At 39.9% G+C, this 22,314-nt stretch overlaps 1 long non-coding RNA gene across 2 annotated transcripts in view; it reads right to left on the minus strand.

Moving 5' to 3' along the window:
* Window positions 1-647: 647 nt before the first annotated feature.
* LOC130607283 (uncharacterized) overlaps window positions 648-22,314 on the minus strand; it is a 29,954-nt gene continuing 8,287 nt past the window's right edge. The window contains exon 3 of one of the 2 annotated variants that reach the window (XR_008974207.1): window positions 648-799. This is a non-coding gene — a long non-coding RNA (uncharacterized LOC130607283). Of the gene's footprint in view, window positions 800-11,060; window positions 11,195-22,314 lie in introns of those variants that run through there. The other variant, XR_008974208.1, reaches the window with a different exon arrangement.

Consider the following 22,314-nt stretch of genomic DNA (forward strand, 5'->3'; position numbering starts at 1 on the left):
AGTGGAAAGGGGAGGGCTAAGATGAGGTAGGGTCAGAGGTCACCCAGTTTAAAGAAATTTATGTAGGCTCACTTTAAAAACCACATAAATCTTTCTCTCTTTGCATTGCAGATAGACAGCTAGAGGAAGTGAAAAGCATGGCAAAAGATTTGCAGGCAGCTTGTCATTTGGAGGCAAAGTTAAAAGAGCGGAAGCCCCCTATTGTAAGGTTTTTCCCGTTGCCATTGCTCTTTGTTTTTCTCTTCCCCTGTAGGGTGTAGAAGTGAGAAAAAACAGCCCATATTCACACTAAGATTATTGCAAACATGCAAAGTTCAGAGACGCCCAGAGATGTCATTCAGTGAGGACCCTCTCGGCTTGTATATCACAATCATGTAATGAGATTCTCATTCATCACATACCCAAAATCAGGTGTCTGCAGTTCATGTGCCAAGTGCCCATAACAAGGGTGCACCTACATTTCAGAGAAGTTATTGTGGCAGATATATCCCCACTACCATCAACAGAGAAGGTACAGGCTGTATCAACACTCCACTCCTATCATGTGGATGGAAGCACAACTACCACAAAAGGAGAGAACCTACCTTTTTATGGTACAACAGATGTACGTTTGGTCAAATAAAGGAGGGGAAAAACCACACATCCCTAAAGGCTACAGTACAGAATAAGCTTCTGAAAATGTTGCCTTGTATAGAATCTAGTCAATCGTGGAGAAAAAAGAAGCATGTGGAGCGTTGTCCAGCAATCTGGATTCAGACTGCAGGCTGGGGTGTGGTCACTCTTGGAGTAGCTTGATCAGCTATAATCACAGAATCATAGAATCACAGAATAGTTTGGGTTGGAAAGGACCTTAAGATCATCTAGTTCCAACCACCCTGCCATGGGCAGGGACACCTCACACTAAACCATGTCACCCAAGGCTCTGTCCAACCTGGCCTTGAACACCACCAGGGATGGAGCATTCACAGCCTCCCTGGGCAACCCATTCCAGTGCCAAATCACCCTTGCAGTAAAGAACTTCTTCCTTATATCCAATACAAGCCTCCTTTATTTAAGTTTTAACCCATTGCCCCTTGTCTTATCACTACAGTCCCTAATGAGGAGTCCCTCTCCAGCATCCCTATAGGCCCGCTTCAGATACTGGAAGGCTGCTATGAGGTCTCCAGGCTGAACAGCCCCAGCTTTCTCAGCCTATCTTCATACCAGCCCCCTGATCATCCCCGTGGCCCTCCTCTGGACTTGTTCCAACAGTTCCATGTCCTTTTTATGCTGAGGACACCAGAACTGCACACAATACTCCAGGTGAGGTCTCACAAGAGCAGAGTAGAGGGGCAGGATCACCTCCTTTGACCTGCTGGTCACGTTCCTTTTGATGCAGCCCAGGATACGGTTGGCTTTCTGGGCTGCAAGCGCACACTGAAGCCGGCTCATGTTCATTTTCTCATCAACCAACACCCCCAAGTCCTTCTCTGCAGGGCTGCTCTGAATCTCTTCTCTGCCCAACCTGTAGCTGTGCCTGGGATTGCTCTGACCCAGATTGCTCTGACCTTGCACTTGGCATGGTTAAACTTCATGAGGTTGGCACCAGCCCACCTCACAAGCGTGTCAAGGTCCCTCTGGATGGCATTCCTTCCCTCCAGGGTATCAACCGAACCACACAGCTTGGTGTCATTGGCAAACTTGCTGAGGGGACACTCAATCCCCCTGTCCATGTCAGCGATGAAGATGTTAAACAAGACCGGTCCCAACACCGATCCCTGAGGGACACCACTCGTTACTGGTCTCCAGCTGGACATTGAGCCATTGACCACAACTCTTTGTGTGCGGCCATCCAGCCAGTTCTTTATCCAACGAGCAGTCCACCATCAAATTGATGTCTCTCCTGTTCAGAGACAAGGATGCCGTGTGGGACAGTGTCAAACGCTTTGCAGAAGTGCAGGTAGATGACGTCAACTGCTCTACCCCTGTCCATCAGTTCTGTAGCCCCATCATAGAAGGCCACCAAATTGGTCAGGCAGGATTTACCCTTAGTGAAGCCATGCTGGCTGTCACCAAGCACCTTGTTGATTTTCATGTGCCTTAGCATGCCTTCCAGGAGAATCTGCTCCAAGATTTTGCCAGGCACAGAGGTGAGACTGACTGGTCTGTAATTCCCCGGGTCATCCGTTTTCCCCTTCTTGAAAATGGGGGTTATATTTCCCTTTTTCCAGTCATCGGGAACTTCACCAGACTGCCATGATTTTTCAAATATGCTGGCCAGTGGCTTAGCAACTTCATTCATCAGCTCCTTCAGGACCCGTGGATGGATTTCATCAAGTCCCATGGACTTGTGTACGTTCAGGTTCTTAAGATGATATCAGACCTGATCCTCTCCTACAGTGGGCCCTAGGTCTTCATTTTCCCAGTCCTTGTGTCTGCCTTCCAAAATGTTAGGAAAAAACAAAAATGGTAATAATTGATATCTGAAAGAGAAAGGATGAAGGACTGATGAAAATGTATCTGTTTATGCACACAATCTGCTACCATAGCACAGGGTTGCTTAGCTTATATTCAGAGACAGAAATGTCATAGGAAAGGGTGATCTTTTTGTTCTTTATCCTCTACTCCCTGCACATTTCAATGTGTACACAGTTTGTGGAGGAGAAAGTTTATTATTTATATAATAATATAACATTTGTTATTTATATAATTATTTTTATTTATTCCTGAAAAATCTGTCATATTTTGCTTCAACATGTACCAGCCTTCCAATGATAGAAAGCCAAAATGCAGCAGCAGCAAAGATAAAGCCCATGATGTGAATGCAGAGGACCTTTGTCTATTGAGGATTTATGAGTATGTAGTATTTGGCATTTTAAGAATCCTTTGGCACATTATTCATAGACAAACAGACACTTGAGAGACGAAAGTTAAAAAATATATGAAATGAAGACCTGATTTTTTGCTCCAGGCTGTTTTGTGAATGCTGTTCAATTTACACCTGTTTAGTGATTTATCTAACAGCTGTGGCTACTGTGATAATATGGAATAACTACAGAAGTTTAAACTAAATTTTATCTTGTAGATATCTATGGATAATCTCATTTTGAAACAGCAAGAGCACCTAACTTACTATGACACTAATACTATGATGATTAGGATAAGACTACTATAACTTCATCACTTTGATTCTGGCTTTATGGTTAGACTAGTGTGTCTAGTGTAGCCCCTTTTCTGAAACACTTTCCTATTTGCACAAAGTTTATTTATAACTACAGGCATTTGGCAGTGCTGGTGGTCAAGGAACTGTGGAAACTGCTGCTGTCTGTGAAACTTTTCTTCAGATTTTTTTGTTACTTAAAAAAGTTTCAGCCTTGTCACGTTTTCAAGGCCACTGTAGGACAGCATCAGCATCAGTACCTACTTCTCAAGTCTGCCAGGGGAAGATGCTGATTACTGTAAAAGGGAAATGTTTCCTTGATGCGGGAGTGATGTGGAGGGGTGAGGGAGCTAAGGGTCACGGTTTAGCACTAAAATGGCTGCCAGGCTTACAATGGCAAGTACTAAGGAACTCCTGGGTATGATATAGGTGGCTGTTTTTTTCTTTTCTGACAGGATGTCTATGATATAATTACACTTTCTTGACATTAGGTCCTTTATTTATGGGAGGTTTTTGCTCTTTCTAATTTAACTAGGGAATTTTTTTCCTAACAATCATTGACAATTTTTAAAAGAAAGACTAAGTAATCTAAAAGTAAAATCTCTTTCACCAGGGAGAGTGAGTGGCTCATGTGCTGTTTCTTCATTTTCTGCCACTACATGTTTTCTGCTTCGTTCACTAAAAGACCAGGGTGGTGGAGCCAAGAAAAGACAAAAGCCCAACCCAAACAGAAAAAAGGAAATGCCTATTTATTTTTTTTCCCTGAAAGTACATATTGAAACATGCAACCTTTTTGCATCTTGGAAAGAATATACTATATTTTGTCAATATGCATTTATGAAGGAAAATAACTAACTGGCTTTATCCTTATTCTGGGAGATTCAGCTCTGAGCCAGCAGCAACACATTCTAAAATAATAACTGTTGCCACTATTTAGGTTTAGCAAGCATGCAAAATGCTACAAAACCCAACTCCTTTTATTTGTTCATTGAAACTTGGGCCTTTTATCTCACGGATATATCCTCTGGAGCTGAGATTAGGAAGAACAATCCCACTGCAGATCTGACACAAGGGAAGAATTGCCTGTGTAACGAGAGTACACAGCACTGGCGGGCAATGCCCAAGGTCTGCAATTTTAGTTTTAAATTATTTGAAAGATTTGTATTATATGCTTTGTAGTATAGGAAAAATAAAATTTCATCATCTTCAGTATATATATTGTTGCTCTAATTTCTTGAATTTGCTTTCTACTCCTTTGTTTCCTTTCTCTGCATCAAATTGTTCGATCAGCTGTTACTGGATTTGAACTCTTAGTTTTTAAAGCAACAAGTATTTCAGCCCATATTTGTTGAACAGCAACTCAGCTTGTTCACAACATATATAATGAAATACATTTCTCTTCCAAAATGCAACCAGGCTACTTAGAAGAAGAATAAACAGGAGCCTAAAATCAAGGGCAGAAGCTCAGAATATGCTTGTAATGTCAACAGCATTTGAGCTTTCCCACCTGGCAATGTAGAGTCCACTGCTGTTACAGAAATACAACACAGAACACTCCCAAAACTGGCAGGAGGGTGCTTCTGAGATAACTGTGAGCTGCTGGTAAAAGTGGCCTTGTTTTTCCTCAGCAGAGACCTAACTCCTAACCCATGCATATGTGGTAAGAGCACATGGCAGAAATTTTGCAGGTGAAGTGGGCCAGAACTGTAAATGTAAAGCAGAAAAAGGAAGACTGTCTCTCTCACCTTTCATGAACAATGGCACTTTTGTCATTTTCCACACGCCCTAAATAGACTGGATTCAGTAGCTTTGAATTCATGACATTCCTTCTCACACCACTCTCCAGCTCATAATAAGCCAGTAGCTCAGCAGTCTTTTTTTTTTTTTTTTTTAAATTGGCTAGGAAGGCAGGCAAGCTTTACAACCAAAACAATCAATTTCAAGCTGCTGAACCCAATCAGGCTGGTTTGAGAGTGACCCTTTAAATTGAGTGTGAAATTGGGAGATGGAGCTCCCCTTTCCTACTCCAGAGCTGGTGGAGAAACCATCACTTCCTTTTGTAAGTGGGTGCATTAATAGTTGTGCTGTTCTTGCAGACATTATGTGCTAACAAAACTATGTGTGCCTGGTTCTGTAGCAGGTTACAGGGGAAAAACAAAGCAAAGGCCATCTGGCTCCACCAGTTTGTATGTATAATGTCCAGATACTAATGCTTAATGCACTTGTAAACGTAAGTTGTCTCCCTCTCAGGGTCTGATTTTAATTTGGGTAATATTCCCGTTAATAATAACATCTAATTACAACATCCATTAAAAGTTAGTAACATTAATTTAACAGGGAGAAAATCTAATAGAGTTCTTAGAGCGGTATTGGCATTTTTCCATTAAATTAATGTTACAAACTTTTAAAAGGATGTCTTAAAGAGGCATCGTTAGTGGTGGGAATATTAAACAAATTAAACTTAGGCCTTTAATATGAGGTGGGAGCCTATTTATGAATCCAAGCAAAGGTGTCTGCTGTGCCTTTCAACCCATTTAAAATGCTTGACAGGAAGCATAAGGTTGCACAAAATTTGCAGTACCTAAGTTTCCCTCTAGTAAAAGCTCAAGTGAATGACCATTTTTTTTTACAGTATCTCTTTTGCTGGCCGTGTGGTCCACACATTCCTTGCTTGGCTGCTGCTGTTTTGTCTTTTCAACAACGATGTTCTGGCCTATTAATTTTCCTCCTTTTGGTTGTTTAGGGCTTTTTTTTGTTTAAAGAGGGTGGTCATGAAACAAAAGGTTTAATAGTTCCTCTTCCAGCTAGGCAGAGGTCTGGATAGTTCTGAAATAGACTCATGGGTTTGGCTGAAGAGGGGCAAATTGTATCAGGGATGTAGAGGTTTTGAAAGGCATGTCTAAACTTGTCTAAATCCAGACCTCATCTGCAATAAGACAGCGTATACATTTTAAACATGAGCTTGTTCGGATGGCCAATCTGAATTGCAAAGAGATTAATTTTTTAAAGATTATTTTTGGTTTACAAGCTGACTATAGGCAGAACACTTTATAATGCAAACATTGGATTACGCAGATTATATTCCTATTGGGGTGAAGACAAAAGGAAGAGGTACATATGAGAGAAGTTAGATTCTTAATGTAATACTGGAAGACGATGAGCAAGGGACTCATGCACAACACAAGCTTCTAGCACAGTCTCTGATGAAATATTTTAATACAGATAAAAAAAAGATTAATAAAGGAACAGCGACAGAGAAATGAACAGAGGAGTGCAGCACGGTCAGACTCGGCAAGCTTTAATAGCGCATATTCTCAAAGTTTTAGCCAGCACTTTGCTGCTCCAAGGTCTTCTAAGCAGACATCAGCTAATACACCACATTCAGAGTACCTGGAATAGATACCAGGATAGGACCAAGGCATGAGCAGCTTGTGTTTGACATGTCTGGGCTTGTGCAGTGCTTCTGACTATGTATTGTTAGAAAATTATTAAATCCCTGCGTAGAGAGGTCTGACGTAGTGTTAGAAACAGAAATAGGCTTGCGTTCAACCCTATAAATCTTCACAAATCATTGTATTCATGTTCATTAGGCAAAAGGCTAAATTTGTCTGTGAATTGTTTTATGCTTACCCTGATATATGGGCATCCTTCTCTTATTTGCATGTTTGCCTGCAACACCAGATTTCAGCCTGTGACATCCAGCTGTTGGGCAAACCATATGGACTCATTCCTGTCTCCTGTTTGGGCACCAGAAACACTTTATCCTAGTGCAATGTGCAACTAATGAAGTAGTGAGAGAACTACAGATTACCAAATAGTTTGTAATCTTGCTGAAGCATGCATGCTGGCTGCCCCCCTGACCAAAATCTACCCTACTAGCTATTAGCTCTCTCTGCCCTGGTGTAGGCAGGATATTATGATCCTTTCCCAGTGTTGGGCTGTGTTGACCCCATAGCCAGGATATTGTACCATTCTCCTCAGTCTTCGGGGCTCATTAGCACTACCTAATGGTATGTCTGCATTTTGGCCTTTTCCAGGCAGCTGCAGTGTGATCTCCTGCCTACCCCCTGGGCTGGCACAAACAGCTTCCCTGGGGGATAGCACATCCTGCCTTGGACACCCAGCCCTTAAGGAGCACACGTAGCTTTGCATCCCCATCCTGAAGGCATTTTGATTAGGAAACCCAGCCAACAAACATGAAAAAACAAGAAGAAACCCACAGCCACCTAACACTCTTAAGTGTTTATGACAAATAAATACTTGGAGGAGGGAGAGTTCCCTACAATTTGAACAGCTATTCCTGTGAATAAGTTGTCTCAGTCAGCAACAGCATTTGACTAGTTCTAATAATTAGTATTATTATTTTTATTAGATTCAAAATAGATACTTCTTATTTACTTATTTTTTCTGATCTTATTATTCAAGACCATCAAAACAATAAAAAAAAAACAGGAAAAATCATGTTTTGATTCTGGTTTGTAAACTGAACGACAAATTGTAACAAATAAGCTTGCACAGTGAGTGTGGTGTTCTTTGGTTTGGTTTTGCTTTTTTTAAAATTCTTTTTAAAAATCCTTTTGTATCTATTTACTCACACTTTTGAGCTGAGATGAGAAAAGTGGTTTTACATTACCCAAATGCTGAAATACTCAGTGTCCAAGTAGTTTAGTGATACTGTTTGGAAGAGGAAAAAAGCCTAATATACCATTAAGCAGATCGGTTTTCCTTTTTTGTTCCACAATAAGCTGCTGTTAGTTGGGAAAACATACAGCCACTTGTATCATCCTACAGCCAGAAATATAAGCAGCAATAATATAGTGTAAATTTATAACCAATACAAGGTTACAAGCAGACTGTGGAGACGTATGTTACGTAAAGCAATTAGATTATGATTGTAGTGGTACTAGAACAAAATCATTTACAATGTTAAGATTTTTTTAACCAAGACCATTTTACTTCCAAGCTTTCTCCTAATACTCCTTAATATATTTGATTTAGAATATATTAGTTAAACTAAATCATCAGGTGAGTTTCATGCTACTAATTTTAAACACTCAAGACTAAAAAAGAAAATCATGTAGAGCCATTGTAAGGGCTGTTGTTTGCTTTTATACTTCCCCCTGTTATATCCAGACATTAACTAAAAATTATTCATCAAAGGATACCTCTATGTGCATGTTTATATACCTTCACATATGGCTTCAACATGCCTGTGAGACATAAAGAATAATGGATAAAATCCCTGAGAGCAAACAGTAAACAACCTTCGATACTGTCCTCTCTAACACACTTTTTTCACAACGAAGTAAAGGCATTCTTACAGCACCTCCACAACAGGGATTGGTTCAATCAATAGGGATAAGCTACTGTTAATTAGTCTGATCTACTTTAATAACTTTATTCAGAAGGAAGGACGGGGGGGGGAGAGGCTAGGGGAAACTTCCCTGCTGTCAGTATTATACCCTTTAGAGGAGCCTTATATCAGCAATTCAGTGGGAGGAAGTCATGTGGAAGCATTTCTGTATTGTTCCCATGAGCATTCATCTCCTAATTTGCATTAAACTAGTGGGGAGTCGACACTGGTTTGGGTCCATACCTGTAAATCTTCCATTATGAGATGAAAGTATTAAAGAGCGGCACTCAGACAAACTTGCTTCCTCCCCAGGTTGAACAAAAGCAATCTCTAATGCAAATAAGATTAGCTGCAGTATTTTTTTTTTTGGGGGGGGGGGGGGGGGATGCTTTTGTGGTGTTTTTATTTTTAAACTGGGAACTTGTCTTATGCAAGATCATACATCAACCTTTGCTGTCTACCTAAAGACTACAGTCAACTTTTGCCAAAAGAAGTCCTGAAAACACCAAAGCACCCCTTCTCAAGGCCTCCCCCCCCCCCCCCCCCAGCCCCAGTCCTGCAGCAACCACCATGTGTTAGAGGAAGAAATGCAAAGCAGCAATGCCACAGATATTTCCAAGGGATAAATTCTCCAGTTGTGTAACTCAGTGCCCTATTGATTTCCAGAGGATTACTCTCATTTACTTGACACGCAGTGCTGGCCCAAAATGTTCCCATTAGGAAAGTTTTTAGTTTTCATGGCTGGATTTACACCTGTATATTTCTCAGAAACAGAATCAGTCAGAACAAAGCAATTAATCTTTTTCTTTGTATTTCTTGTGGTGCTATCTCCATATGTGTTTGTGCAGTTTCTATCTCTCCATCTATCTATAATTATACAACTAGAGCTTGGCTTCGAGGGCATTAGCAGTAAACTATTGTTCAAAGGAGATTGCAGATTGCTTGGAGCGGGGAACTGTCTTCTTAATTAGTCTGGAAAACATCACACACACTTATGGCACTATAGCAATAATAAATAATAATAAAAATAGTTCCTGAAAGGGGGTTCATATTGCCCAAAGGCAAAGGCTGGGCAGCTGTTGGGTAGTTGATGGTTCCCAGCAGTAAATACGAGTGGATAAAGCATTGTTTCCAGGAGGGATCTTGTCAAGCTGCAGATTCCTTCCCAGCCTGATACCTGACAGTACATCTACTTCAGGTATATTCACTGGAGATATTTTCTCTGATAGGATATAAAGTTCACTCTGCTTTTAAATGACAAGGTAAGAAGTGAGAAGTAATAAGGCAACTTCCCAGGCTGAGCCAAGCAGTCTGCTGCAGAAGTGTCCTTGGTCTGACCTTTATAGGCTTCTTTTTTTTTTATTTTTTTCCCTTTTTTTTTCCTGTTTAAGGGAGAAGGAATGCAAAGGCAATCCAGGGAGACTGCTCTTAGAACCAGCAATATAGTGACAGCCTTTGGAAACAGCTATGCAAGGAGACTGACAGATTCATCAGGTACAGTGTGGCTCTACTGCAGGTCTGCCTCACTGAAATGGTTTAAGCTTTTTCACAGCTGCTTAACCTAGGGGAGAAAGGGAGGGGGCAGAGAGAGGCTGGGAATTTCAGTCTCAGAGGCAGCAAGTGTCAGCTCCTCTCTCCCGTGAGAATAGTCCTAGAGTCTGATCTGTTTTGTAATGCAACAGATAGCCTGCCTATTAAGTGCAAACAAAGGCTATATTAAAAAAAAAAGAAAAAAAAGGAGAAAAAAATAACCTGGCTGAATACAGGTTGTTTGGTGGAATTTACACATTTCTGTAAATGAGTTAAATTGCTGGATACTGGTGATGTATCTCAGCAAAACCCATTCACTGGAAACCAGCAACAAACATAAACTTAGAACCAAATCCTGCAGACCTTACTTAGTGACTACTTAGGCAAAGCTCCTAGCAACTTAAGTGGAAGTTTTGCAAGAGTAAAAATGATTATATTTGGTTCATGAGACAGTAAAGCCCACATCCAAATATACCTTCACAGTTTCTTAGTTATTCTGTTTCTACCCAGAAGTATTCCATATGCACTTTTGAAATAAACTGTTTATTATTCAACTGAGGTAAATTCATGTAGGATCCCTTAGACCACTGCATCCATACCTGACAAACTTTGTATTTTAGGTGAAGCGTGGTGTCCATGGGTTGATATAGCAAATATTCCTTTAGCTTTAGCAAAGGCCTGAATTTTACTCTATTTCTGAAGCAGATTTGAGGAATGACTGTTTAGTGTCTGAAGTGAGCAGAGCAGGAAAGGTTGCAGTGAGCTTTGTTCTGGTCCTCTGATGCTACAAGGCTCTGATGCTGGTGGCACAAAAAAGAACAATTTTTGACAGCTCCAAGTTATCTATCTCTAATATTTCACAGACTATTGCCTACACTGCCTTTTGGCTATGGCACAAGACCATGCTCCCTAGATGCAAACTTTTATTCACCTTTGATTTAGAGACATTATTGGTCATCTGCTGCTTGCATGAATTCAAGCAAGAATTACCCAAAGTAAGCATAAGCTGGACCCATCTGTATGTCTGCCTGCCTGTCAGAGTCCACAGTTTGTCCCCCAGTGTGCTGCTGCAATGCCTCATGGCCAGGTGGAGCTGACCAGACCCAAACTTCTTGCTCGACCTTCAGAAGCTACCATGACCAGTACCAGTAACTAAAATATTGGAAGGCACACTGTGGTGAGGAAGACACAGGGTTTTGTGTGTTTTGGTTAGTTTTTTTCTTTTCCTTTACCTTTACTGTTGTTTTTCACCCATGTACATCTCTTGCCCAATGTTATGGGAACTACAGAGCCTTTATGGCAGCTGAAGATGACCTTTTGGGTCCAAATGCAAGTTCATTTTCTGTGGCTCAACAGTAATTAAGATTTAGCTCATGGTATTTTTCCTACTATTATTGACCAGCCACAAGAACTTTCAAGGACATGTGTTCAAATTCACATTTCACCAGTTCACTTTTTCCCCTTCATCTGTATCTTAATTGCTGCAGCTGCTTGTACAAGTCAAAAGTGGGGTGGGGTGGGGGTGGTGAGAGGAAAGCTCAGAACTAATATAAAGAATATAAGAATATAAACACTTTCAAGGGTCCACAGTTATTCTCCTGGAAGATGTTAGCTTAGATCCATTTCTAATCAAAAAAGGAAAAAGATACATTATTTTAACAGTCAAGATATGGAGGATGTAAAGTACACTCAAAGAAACAAGAGACTATTTCAGTAAGCAGTACATCCTGCAAACAGTATGATTATCGTCGCTGAAAAGTTTTTAACTGTTGTACAAGAAATGAAACAAGTGGCTGAAGAGATTAAAGTCTGGGACAGAGATAAAAGTTTCTTAAACTCTGGCTTTCTTGATGTGGTAAAATTTTTTTCATGTGAGATTAATCATTGGTCATAAGGCCTTTAGCTAAGCAGTTTGTATATATTTGAAGGTAAAACTACAAAGCTGCAGAGCCCCATCACTTGTATACAAAATTCTAGAAAAAATGCAAGAAATGAGATGTAAAAATTCCAAAGCCTCTGTGAAGCATGTCATTTGTTCAAGCTGCTATAGACTGCTAAAGACTGAATTCTAACAATGAAATCTAGATCAAGAGTAGCTGTACTGCATGAGTAGCTGTACTGCACATAGCTAAACCAGTAATTAATAGTTATCATGATTATTATTTTGACTGTAGCCTTTCTGTATAGAAAACTCTAATTGTTTATCTGTGCTTACATTAAGAAAGCAAAAGTCCTGTCAATCTCTCTGCCATTGTTAAGGAATCATTTCTGACAGCAGTTTCTGTAGGGTATTTTAGGAGGTAAATGTTACCTTGACAAGAAATTGATTTTGTAGTATAATAATAATAATAATAATTCTATCAGATACTGTAATTAAAGTCATAAAAGCAATAAATATAACATATTACCAGTAAAGAGAAGCCAGCAGCCTGACTGAAGACTAAGAGTGAGGTAGAGAATTTTACTTTTTTAGCACTCAAGAATGCATTTATAAAGTAAGCACTGTATTTGAATAACAGATGGACAGATACAGGGAACCACCAAGCTAGACCTACAGAGTTCAGAGTGTTAAATGAAGGCAAACTAAGATGCTTGGCAACTGCATTGTAAAATTCAGTGTATTCAGAGCTCCTTTACTAAGAATAACTCCTTCTTTGTCTGGAGAGTAAAAAAGAAAACAGAGCAGCAAAACAGATTTCTGAATCAATATTAGAAATCAGTGCTATGGGTATGATAAAAAGCTAAAATGCTAGATACTTGTTATCAGTATCTAACACTTGGTGTTTATATTTTATTTTCCAAACTGCCAGATTATTTTTCCCCATTTGCTGAAAAATCAAAACCATAACAAGTCCTCCACCTTGCCTCAAATATTACACATTTTACACATGCTATGAACTGACCACTCCCCATTTTAATGTTTTGTTTTTCAAAAGAAAGGGAATAGAGGTTACATAAATCAGATAAATATTTATTGTCATTTATATTGAAAATTATGCCTTATTATTATTTACTTTTAAGTAAAATTCCTTTTAAAATTGAGATGAAAGCTTCCCAGTTGACATCAGTGAACTGAGACTGATTTTTGCAAGAAATAATAGCAAATGTGGCGAATTTTGCGACAGTCATTAGTATTTTCCTTCTTCTATAGGAGTGTAAAGACTGGAGTGCTCTGTGGAGTGGTCTCAGAAAGGTCATTAAGGACAAGGGATGATATAAACAGTCATCTAAAAGCATGGCAAATCAATCATAATTAACACTTTGAGGTACTTCCTGAACATAAAGCCATTGAAGGAAAAGGTCATTGAGGGGGATCACTGGACAATGTGCAGATATGGGGGCAAACAAGGTTCCTCACTCCAGTTCTTCTTTTTGGTTGATCAGTTCCTGCCCCTGCTTTCAGTGCCACCCGATGCTGGAGCATATCAGGGTCCTGCTGGGAAGGAAGCAGGACAGGGCAGGGGTGACAGTGAGCTACACAGAGCTACAGTCATGATCTACAAAAGCCATTCTGAAGCTAAGTGGAAAGTCCAAGGAGAAAGTTGTGATTTAGAGACAATCTCTAAAGTATTTAGGCACAGAAGGTGAGAGGTGTAGGCATTTATTGACCACCAAAATCTACAGTCTTGAAGCATCTACAGAAGGCAACTCAGCTAGATTTTTACTTAATTCACCTGTTAATAACATTACCTGAAACAGGAAGAAGTGCAGAACAAGAAAATTAATTCCCCTTTGTCATACATTGTGTAGTGACAGTTATTTAATTAAAGAAGAAAAAGTCAACACCCCTTCTCTCAGACCTGGTAGCAGCAAGTATGAAACAAGAACGTCTTCCGGCTTAAGCCCTGTAGTGAAATGCCCATTTTGTGTATTATCTTGGGTCTCAGAAAACAGGGAAATGTGCGCACACCTAGAGCTGTCAAGAGTTAGGTATGCCCAGAAACAGACCCTTTAACATATGGCGTATGTTTCCTGGCATTCCCAAAGTCATATGGCAGTCAGACTTGATATGAGCGGAAGACTGAATGCAAAATAAATGTTTCTTCACAGAAAAAGTGCAACCCAAATTCCTGAAATCCAAATGTTTGAATACACTATGGGCCTTCATTACAGATCATCAATGAAGATTTATTGCAGGACTAAAACCACAGACTTGATCTATTAGATGAAATCAACAGTTTCCATGTAGATCAGACTTGAGAGGAAAGTACAGCACAGACAATGCCACAGAGATACTTTTAAAGTTGTGGTAACTGTAAGTCAATTATTTAAAATATCTTTTACAGAATAAATTAATTTGTTCCTGAAACTGAACACTTAAACCCAGAAGATATAAGTGATGTGCTAGCATTACTAGTCACAGAAGACCAGGGACCTATTGCAGTAGATGTCCACCATACACTTAGTAACAACTAGTCTGTGTTTACTTCATCTTGTATTCCTGAATATTTTCATTCTAGTGACTGGTTTGGTAGTAACAGCACCTGAGCACACACACTTCACCCTCCTCAACTCAAAACCTGACTGGGATCAAACCCACCAGGATGCATATCTAAGTGGTGAACATAGAATCATAGAATAGTTAGGATTGGAAAGGACCTTAAGATCATCTAGTTCCATTGGGCAGGGACACCTCCCACTAAACCATGTCACCCAAGGCTCTGTCCAGCCTGGCCTTGAACACTGCCAGGGATGGAGCATTCACAGCTTCCTTGGGCAGCCCATTCCAGTGCCTCACCACCCTAACAGGAAAGAATTTCCTCCTTATATCCAATCTAAACTTCCCCTGTTAAAGTTTTAATCTGTTACCCCTTGTCCTATCACTACAGTCCCTAATGAAGAGTCCCTCCCCAGCATCCCTATAGGCCCCCTTCAGATACAGGAAGGCTGCTATGAGGTCTCCACACAGCCTTCTCTTCTCCAGGCTGAATAGCCCCAACTTCCTCAGCCTGTCTTCATACGGTAGGTGCTCCAGTCCCATGATCATCCTCGTGGCCCTTCTCTGGACTTGTTCCAACAGTTCCATGTCCTTTTTGTGTTGAGGACACCAGAACTGCACACAATACTCCAGGTGAGGTCTCACAAGAGCAGAGGAGAGGGGCAGGATCACCTCCTTCGACCTGCTGGTCACGCTCCTTTTGCTGCAGCCCAGGATACAGTTGGCTTTCTGGGCTGCAAGCGCACACTGAAGCCGGCTCATGTTCATTTTCTCATCAACCAACACCCCCAAGCCCTTCTCTGCAGGGCTGCTCTGAATCTCTTCTCTGCCCACCCTGTAGCTGTGCCTGGGATTGCTCCGACCCAGGGCTAGGACCTTGCACTTGGCAAGTTAAACTTGATCCTCTCCTACAGTGGGCCTAAGGTCTTCATTCTCGCAGTCCCTGCATCTGCCTTTCAAGACTTGGGTGGTGCGGTAAGTGCACTTGCCAGTGAAGACCGAGGCAAAGAAGTCATTAAGAACCTCAGCATTCTCCAGATCCAGGGTAGCCAGTTCTCCTGATAGCTTCTGGAGAGGGCCCACATTGTCCCTAGTCTGTCTTTTACTTGCAATATACCTATAGAATCCCTTCCTGTTATATTTAACATTCCTAGTGAAGTTTAATTCTAACTGGGCCTTAGCTTTCCTAACCTGGTCCATAGCTTCCCGGACAACAACCCTGTACCCTTCCCATGTCATCTGTCCTTGCTTCCACCTTTTATAAGCCTCTTATTTCCTTTGCATTTTCCTCAGGAGCTCCTTATCCATCCAAGGAGGTCTCCTGGCCCTCCTGCTGCACTTCCTTCTGGTTGGGATGCAACACTCCTGAGCTTGCAGCAGGTGATCTTTGAATCTTAACCAACAGTCTTGGGCCCCCCTGCCGTCTAGGGCTGTATCCCCTGGAACCTTACTGAGCAGGTTCCTGAAGAGGCAAAAGCCTGCTCTCTTGAAGTCCAGGGCAGTGAGCTTGCTGCACACTCTTCTCAGTGTCCTGAGGATCTTGAACTTGACCATCTCATGATCGCATTACATTACGGGCATCCCAGCCCCTGTATCAGGACTGCTGGGCTTTCATCTTCATTTGTGAAAAAGCAGTGAGGCAAATAGTTGGGGTATCTCTCCTGCAGAAGAAAACAACAGCTGTGCCAACAGAAAGCTGGAGTTTCCTCTTCACTGACAGAGACTGTTCTGATGATGGCCAGCATTACTTCATAACTGAATTTCCACGATCTATTTCAATGTTCTCAATCTGATCAAAATTTGCATTGAATATAATTAGTTTAAAAGAGCTAAAGTAATAATGCAGTGTAGCAAATGATAAAAAAAATGTGTTTGACACAAAAGAATTAACATTCTTCACATAACAGTTATCATACTATATGCTCCTGATTCTGTGGGCACTTCTATGGCTTCACTTTGAACTCAATCACTCCGAGTCTATCTCACAAATGAAGCCTAGATCTACTTAGATTCTGAACAAAAATGCATTTACGATGTAGCAAACCCAATGCATGCATAACCAATTTAAATGCAATTTAAATACTATTATGGGGGTGAAGCATAATTAATTTTAAAATCATATTTAAGTGTTTTTTAGTTTGTGATCTCCTGCCTCATTTAACGTGAAGAGAACATCACTAAATCATTTACTTTGCACATAGGGGAGGCTTACTTTCTGCTCAAGTGTTTAGCATTTTTATTCCTTTTTGTTACGTTTTTTAAACCAGATTTTCCACTGTTGCCATGATTACATTGTAAACTGTTTAAAAGCCCCTGTTCACAAAAGAATCCTGCAGAAATGCTGAAGCTCTGACTCACTTCAATTTAGCAGCTTTGTCAAATTTCTCTAGCTTGAAACACGATGAAGCAAATTAGTGACAAACATTCAGTGTTCTGCTCTTATAAGGCCTATAAACATTTTGGTTTGTACGCATAACAGCAAATCTCAGGCAGCTGAAATAAATCCAGACAGAGCGTTTAAAGGGGCAGGTTTTCCAGAGATGAATGTAACAGATCATGGTGCACGATGGTCTCAGGTAAGTGATGATGGTAGCATTACAACATAGACACATAAGTGGAATTAACAACTGTAAACAGGTATGAGTTGAAAGGCTAAAATTACACAGATGAAGTCTTAACTTTCCCTTATTGGCCAGTGAGTACCATACACAAGCATGAAGCACGGCACCACCCTCCACTCAAGTGCTGATAGATAGCACGTAAGCGTGTATACAACTCGCCATTTAAGCCAGGGGTCAACAATGATGGAATTAAAGTGCCAACATTAAGAAAGTTTTCTTAGCACAAGTTGTTTTCTGGTTTTTTGGGTCCCCAGGTTACTCTTTCCCTAAGGTTAAAAAGCATGGGTCAGATTAAAAGATACTTTACGTGACCAGAAGTTGCCAGTTTTTCTTGTATTGTAGTTCAGATCTCTCAAAGTTTATAATGCATGATTGTTGTCATGAAAACATCACAGTTCACCATCAGACACTGGAGATAATGTACAACTTTCTCATACTTAGAGCAGACCTACTGGAACGAGAGCCCCACAGGGCACAGACTGTATCTTTAGGTGTATAAAATTCCTGCTCATTTTTTTCAGTTCATTTTTTAGCACAGAAGACAAGATTTAACCCCTGAAAAAAACTGGACATAGATTTTCTTTTGTCTGTAACATATATCTTACTGGGAATATTAAGGACATTCAGAATTACTGCCTTCAACTGGTAGTACAAAATTAGACATTCAAGATCTTCATGCATGTGCACAAATATCTGCTGGTTCAGGCAGCCCACTTTCTGCTTGCATATATTGCTTTGCACAATATATATGCAACACTGAGGAAACCTCTTTGTAAATAGTCATCAATAAACACACCAAGCCTTGACCCTGCTCCAGTTCAGTCTTTTGGCACATTTCTAGGGCTTTAATAAAACCGGGGTTCCCTCCATGGTATTTCTCAAGAGCATTCACTGTAATTGTCCTATTCATCCTCTCTCTAAAAAAGAGTGTGTAAATTAGAAATGATATGGAGGGTTTAAAATGTATTTTATGCTGCCTTGTCTTATGTCCCCCTCATTTCATTCATTAAGTAGGTTTAGGCTCAGTATTTTGGTGAAACTGCCAAGAAGTCATGCTGCTGCAGGAAGCAGAGATTATTCATAAGGTAGCCCTCTTTCCTTCCCACATGCCTGAATGACAGAGCGGCAGAAGTCTGCTATTTTCCAGATGAAATACAAGTTTAAAGAAGATTCATTCCCAAAACCCTTGCAGCATGCCTCACAGTGTTAATCCTGGTGTCCTGGCCAAACTCTAGCCTGGGTGATTACACTGTATCTGTTGAAATTCTCTCTGCAGTCTCAATTGGTTATGTCACTCTTCCAGCTTCTAAAAACTATTGTGTAATGTTGTTTATGCATTTCACTGGAAGCAGTAATTTCATTTGTGTTTAAAATATCCTCCATATTTCTGGATAGCACATACTTGAAGAATTTTTCAGAATGCTATTTCATGCAGGTTATGTAGCACCTTTTCCATAGGCCTCCATGTTTATTCAGGCTAAGGTTACATGGTTGGTTGCAATACTGCATAGCTCTATTTAAGAAGCCTGCAGTCACCGGTGCTACCATATTCTCATTTCTGCCCACTAGCTCACTGCTCTGTTACATGGCACAGTAGCTGAGGGAATACATTTGCCCAAAGAGATGATTTCCTCTTCTGTAGATTGTAAGTTGGTCAAGGATTGAGCCAACAATTGTGCTGACACAGTTATAGGACTGATTAGATAGAGAATGCTTAAATCATCATTGCCGCGGGAGAAATGCTATGTAACTTGGCATAAGGCATACTCGTGCAGGAAAAAGGGAAGAGTGGTCCTCCAATGAGGGCATATGTCAGAAGCAGTAGTTTTGTAGAAAGGGTGGATTTAGATCACCGGAGAAAATAATAAAAGATTCACCATTTGAATGTTTCTAGCTGTAGCCTTCTGCATGCAGGTTTTAAAGACAAAATACATCGACTGTGACAGAAAAGGGCGCTTGCACTGATTGGAACAGTTCAGGTTAGTGTCCCTCCTTGCCCTGAGGTGGAGCAGTAACAATGTGAAGCTGTTTTCTCTCCTTATAAGGGTAAGTTGTCTGGTGGCATATATTGCTCTAGAAAAAAATATTATCTACCTAACATAATTCATAATTAAACTGAAGATACCATAGATGCTTGAAATAGTCAGCATTTGTTGACATTACAGGCTCGGACTGAACTCAGACCATAAAAATGAGAAAACCCATGTGAATGCCCTAGTGGTCTGTATTGAGTCAACGGCTTGCAGCTCAATGCATCAAACATAAGCTTTCTTTGCAAACCATCATATGGTTTGGGCCTTTGGCCAATGACTACCTAAAGACAGTATCACTTTTTTTTGAACATAGATGTTCACAAATACAAAGTCTAATTCAAACTCAATCTGTTATATTAGACTTCATTACAAGAACAATAAAATGTCATCCATCTCAGTAACTACACTCAGAATTTTATGGCAGCAGAAGTTACCTGCTTTGTAACACTGCATATTCTTGGGACACTTATATGTGAATTTACTACATTTTCCATAAAGTAATACCCTGACTTGGAATACTGTGTTAGGTTTTTATATGTCAAAACATATTGGCACCTTTTTGCAACACATTTAAATGTTAAATAGTCTCAAGAATTCATTCTGTGCTCATTACTTTTCAGTTCAAGATGGATTATCCAAATTGACCATACCACAAACACACTCATTAAAAGAGTTCAACATTTATGATGCATCATGTCAAGCAAGGTCATGATTTAATGTAAGCTGATTCATCATAAATTAAGAAGCCAAGGAAAATAACTCCTGAAGGCCAAGGAGAGCATATATTAAAGAAATAGTCAGTAGTGATCTACACAAAAAATCTATTGCTGTCCCACAGTATATGTGGATGTAAGTACAACTGTAAACTAGAAGTACATGTGGTACTTCAAAAGGGACACTTGCTGACGCTGAAAGCAGCTTTAAGTAAAATAGAATGGGAAAGGAAACACAGATATGTAATGGTTGTATAACTAGAAATTGCTTAATTATGCAATACTCTTCAAACTGCACAGTAGTGTAATCATGCAGCAAATCTGCTTCATTTAAAATTATTCCATCAAAGAAAAGGTGAGAAAGTAACATTTTAAAATATACTAGAAATGCAGGAAAGAAAGTGAGGGAGTCAAACAGTAATGGCAGTACAGCATTTATGCATTATGTAGGGTACAACAATGGAATACACTTATAGAAAGTGATGGGAAGTTTCCCAATATGAGTGCAGAAAAGGCAGAATTCTACATTACAAATGTGTATGCTTCTGTTTTTTTAAAAAGTAGTGATAGCATAATATCTAATAAACAAAGACAATATTTTCTCTTTTCCATTTTCTACATTTGTTAATGAGTTCTAACTAGAAGTAAATATTTTAAAGTTTGAGTTTCTACGCAAATTTAATCCAAAAGCCTTATAAGAATTGTCTAAGGAGCTACTAACACACCAGTAAATTTTGGCACACTTGGGAACAAGATAATCTTATCAGATTTTTAAAAAGTAAACCTGGAAGAAAAGACAAAATACTGAAAAAGATCTGGAGGTCATATTAGAGAACAGAAATATTCTCTGTTCAGCTGCATGATTCCTATAGTAAATGCAAATCCTTAATGTAAAATACTGAGAAAGGAGAGGTGGACAAAGGTAGGCTTTAAACACAAGTAGGCAAGGGACATTACTTATGTTTTGGCAGGCCATTACCAGCATATTCTGCTAAATCCACTTCAAAAGTAGGCTGATCAATTTGAAAGGGTTCAGAAAAGAGTCATAAAAATGACTTAAGGTCTGGAAAACAAATTCAGGCTATTCCACACAGATTTTAAACAAGGATGGTTAACTAATAAAATATCTATAATCCTTGTGATGCAAGTGGGCCTTTGAATCTTCCATCAACTCAAATTGCTAGCAGTTCTCTAAATCAGTATCAGGTTAATTACTGGCACAGACGCTACTTCTGCATGCGCTGAATACGATGGATCACCCTTCACAGCCAGCTGGCACACTCAGTACAGAAATATACAGTGCTCAAGTCAAAGTAGACAGGGATGAAACTCAACCACCCTGTTACTTTTCTTTCCACAAGTAACCAATGACATTAGCTTTCTTCCCAGAATAAGGCTGTTACACAGGAATCTTGTCCTTGTTCCGGCTTGCTGAGGGCCTGGGTTTTTTTGGCAGGGTGAGGGAAGGTAATGAGGGGCAAGAAAGGAGCTGTGCATGCCACATTTGTGCTAATTATCTCTCTCAATTCTGTGTGTGTATATGTGGGTTAAACATCAACATACAAACAATCTCTATAGAGTAAATTGGTTTTGCATCCCCACGCACCATATTAAAATGCGTATCAAAGTATAGGTTACATGTTTTATGCAACAATACGGTTTACTCTTAGCCAGAAGATGCGCTGTCAGAAGAAAAGTCTCTGCAAAATTAGAGTGAAACTTATGCTGTAACTGAAATGCATTTTTGTATAAGCATGTGTTTTCATTGACTGGGATCTAAGAGATCATCTTCAAACACTACACTTTGAAAAATAGATCAATAAATTTAGGGATTTTCCTAAGTACATGGCATTTTCTTAGCATACAAGCCAAGTATTTATGTGGGTAATCAGCAAATACAGATTATGTGAATTTCATGAACAGTGTTCTGAAATATGCAGGTGAGATATTATTCATTTCAAAAAGAATGTGATATTCACATATGGCCCCTTTTTTCCCTTTTTTAATCTTTTCTATATCACAACAGGAAACAGATCTTTTTTTTTGTTTGTTTTTATTTTTTTTGGTAGGGAAAGTGTTAATCACATCAGAATTGCTTCAAAATTTCCCAATTTCCTCCCTTAAGTTTTATTTTCAGACTGGGAGGAGGGGGGAACTAATAGACTTCTTTTATTTATTCTGCTGTGTGAAGTTGCAGAAAATGAAACATTTGCCCTGTTCTGATTAATTATTGGCCATCTTGGAGCCCTGTTGAGTCAGGTGACAGTGTGGAATACCCATTTCTCAGGAAACCCCCATTCCTCCCTCAGAAGGGGCCACTCACTGAAAATCCCTTCACAGTCTGCTACAAAAGCTTTTCTGCTATTCTTCTTCACAATAATATATATTTTACCCTTCTGAGATGAAAAGACGAAGGGGCTCAAGCTAAGAAAAGTTGACCAGGAGGCTGGTGACAGCAGTCACTTGAGATCCTTTCAGAGATGCTCT

This window comes from Pezoporus wallicus, unplaced genomic scaffold (assembly GCF_028554395.1).
Source record: "Pezoporus wallicus isolate ANWC-B61680 ecotype Strahan unplaced genomic scaffold, APGP_CSIRO_Pwel_v1 contig_5485, whole genome shotgun sequence".
In the NCBI taxonomy this organism is placed as follows: Eukaryota; Metazoa; Chordata; class Aves; order Psittaciformes; family Psittacidae; genus Pezoporus; species Pezoporus wallicus.